At 47.6% G+C, this 2,953-nt stretch overlaps 1 long non-coding RNA gene across 1 annotated transcript; it reads left to right on the forward strand.

Moving 5' to 3' along the window:
• Positions 1-295: 295 nt before the first annotated feature.
• LOC118982810 (uncharacterized) lies at positions 296-2,953 on the forward strand. Its single transcript, XR_005065608.1, has 3 exons — positions 296-570; positions 1,329-1,975; positions 2,064-2,953. It is a non-coding gene; the product is annotated as an uncharacterized LOC118982810 (long non-coding RNA).

The following is a 2,953-nucleotide window of genomic DNA, read 5'->3' on the forward strand; positions in this document are numbered from 1 at the left end:
CTCCCTGGCACTTCTGCCCCTGGAACTTTCTGCTGCCTCCTCCCTAGAGCCTCAGCCCCACTCCTGGGGCGAGGCTGGACTCCCAGTTGCCCCTCACCCCTTCTTTCAGGCCTGCAGTCTGTGACTCGGCCCCAAGTTCAAGTTCTGACTGTAACACCTGGGACATGGTGGTTACTCAACAAATGTTGAAACAGCGAACTGACTAAAGAGTCAAATGCGTCCATTCAGCTCTCAAATTTCTAATGACGTGTCCAGAGGGAGAAAAATAAGTAGCACAAAGTCTGCCTTTGTCAGTTGTGTCACTATTACCTGTCATTTACGGAGCACCTCCCAGGTGCCAAGCACTAGTCTAACCACCTCGCTTCTCTCAGGTTTGCTGTCTGCACGTTCACCATGAAGCACACGGTTTCCTGAATTGTTTCTGAGGAATGCTGATTAAAAACAAGTCAACATAAGTGATATTTTTCTTCTAAATGTATTTTGATATGTGTAAGGAAATGCCAGACACACGTGAGTAGTCATGACTGAACAGCCATTTAAGACGGACACGCGGAGTCTGCAGCTGCAAAGGTGAGAACGCGCTCAGGGAGAGCGGGGGAGTTGAGAAGCCGGGGCACATCCACACGGCGGGGTAACGTGCCGCTGACAGAAAGAATGAGGGGGATCTCTCCTGTTTGCTTTGTTTTGCTGTCTTCTATCCTCACCCAAGGACAATTTTCACTGTTTTAGGACGGAGGGGAAGGGAGAGGGAGGGAGAGAAACACCAACGTGAGAGAGAAATATCGATTGGTTGCTTACTGTAAGTGCCCCCGCCAGGGATCAAACCGCAGCCTAGGCAGGTGCCCTCAGCAGGAATCGAACCTGCAGCCTGTGGGTGTACAGGTCAGTGCTCCACCCACCCGAGCCACACCTGCTGTTGTATAATTTTGTATAACATGTTGTACAATTTTAATAAAAACCAAACAAAAAATTGTAAAATTTAAAACAAACAGATGCCAGTAAAACACACAGAGAAAATGTTAGTTAAAGCAATTAGTTAAAAAATTAAAGTAACTAGAAAACAATGCTGTATATTTTTAGTGGAATATATTGTAGGGACAAAAAATACCCCCAAATGTCAAACATCACTCAATAGTTTTAATAGTCATTTTAAATTGTAATACCATGTATTATTTGAAACTACATTATGTATATTACAGGATAGAGCAAATCAGTAATTACTGATGTAATTAGGAGCCAAGATCTTCAATGTACAAAAAGGTAGAATAAAGAAGCTGAATTATAACAAACATCAATTTTAACTAATAACTTACTTTATATCTATAAAGTCCAGCCCCAGCAAACAGACAGCCCAGAACCAATGAGGCCTCGGCAGCAATGAGCATCCCCAGCGCCCTGACTGCAGCTTCCAAACCCCACTGTCCGTGACGGAGACGGAGCTTCCTGGAGACGGACTGACTTCAGGTCTGGGTTACGGGGAGACAAGGCAAGCGTGTTGTAGAAAACGAGGAAGTTTCGAAGACTGACAGAGTCCTGTCAGAAGAAAACAGCAGCCAGTGTGAAGGGGTTCTCATTTGGGACCATTCGAGCATCGGAAAAATGACCACACTCAACTGAAATCATTGAATGTATAAAAATCCTAATAATGAACCAATAAAGATAAAACACACAGGCAACCACAAAACTCAACTGTCTCCACTGGACTTGACACGTGAATTGCTCACACAGAGAACCGGTACCTACACAAAACAAGCTCATCTATCCTGACTTTTCAGAAGGAGCCCTGCCGTTCCCTTGGGGAGAAAAGCTCTCCACTTCCCACGCTGCCTCCTGTCCTCCTCACTGCCTGGCTCACTGGCCGCTACAGATGCCCCTGAAGACGGAAGGAGCCAGACCAGAGCTGTGATCCTGCCCGCCATCGCCCGCTGCCCTGCTGAGTCCCTGTGGAACCAGGGCCATCAGGGCTGGTGCTCAGGTGGGCCAGGGGGGTGGGGACTGCAGGGGGTTTGTAGCCCCAGGTGCTGCATTCCATCCCCAGTCTCTTCTCTCTTATTTTCCCTCAGGTGTGAGGTCACAGTTTCCTTTCTTGTTCTGGCAACAGTAACACCCACTGTTTACTGAACCCTCCCAAGTGCCAGATCTCATTTCACTTTCAGAACAACCATTTCAGGAAGGCGTGTGTCATTCTCAGTGTAGCAATGAAAAGACGGAGACTCAAAGAGACTAGTGAATGTCTCTGGAGCCACGTGGCCCGCCCTGGAGAGTCACAGCTCTGCGTCCTCCGGGACAGTCTGTCTCTCTGCCATTTCCGAGGCAAACTTCTTGAAATAAAGTCTGTGATGTCTGTTTTCGACTTTCTCCCGTTTCATTCGGTCCTTGGTTCTGCATCCTCCCTGAGCCTCCCCACCTCTGATAGTCTCCACACAACAGAACAAGCAGTCACTTCTCTCTGTATCTTACCTGAGTGAGTAGTAATATTTGTGACCACTTCCTCCTTCCTGGAACTTTCCTCTTGTCCCCTGTCTTTTATGAGCAGGCTTCCTCCTTGTTTTCTTTCTGCTGTTGAAGCCTGTCCTTTTCAGCCTTTTGTCAGAACACAGGGCTGCACACTCAGATCCTGCTTTTATGACTTTATATACTTCTCTTGGGTGACCCAGTATGAACTTATAACTTCACCCACCACGAGGACTTTTAGTCTATGTGCCTAGTGCAGTCTAGCCCAGGATTCATCCACTATTTCAACCGTCCTCAAATCAATTCCACGGCGTCCCCTGGAAATTCAGACCCAGCATGTCCCAAAGAAAACGCTTTCTCTTCTCTCTATCACTTTCCTGCCCGTCATTACCTTCTCAGACGCCGCAGTCCTCCACGTGCCCGGTTCTTCTGGACCTCATATCCCCACTCCCACCCCACCAGGCACGGATTCCTGTGGCTTCTCATCTCTCTCTTTTTT

The sequence above is a fragment of the Sturnira hondurensis genome, unplaced genomic scaffold (assembly GCF_014824575.4).
Source record: "Sturnira hondurensis isolate 20B ecotype Veracruz unplaced genomic scaffold, ASM1482457v3 Scaffold0002107, whole genome shotgun sequence".
Classification (NCBI taxonomy): domain Eukaryota; kingdom Metazoa; phylum Chordata; class Mammalia; order Chiroptera; family Phyllostomidae; genus Sturnira; species Sturnira hondurensis.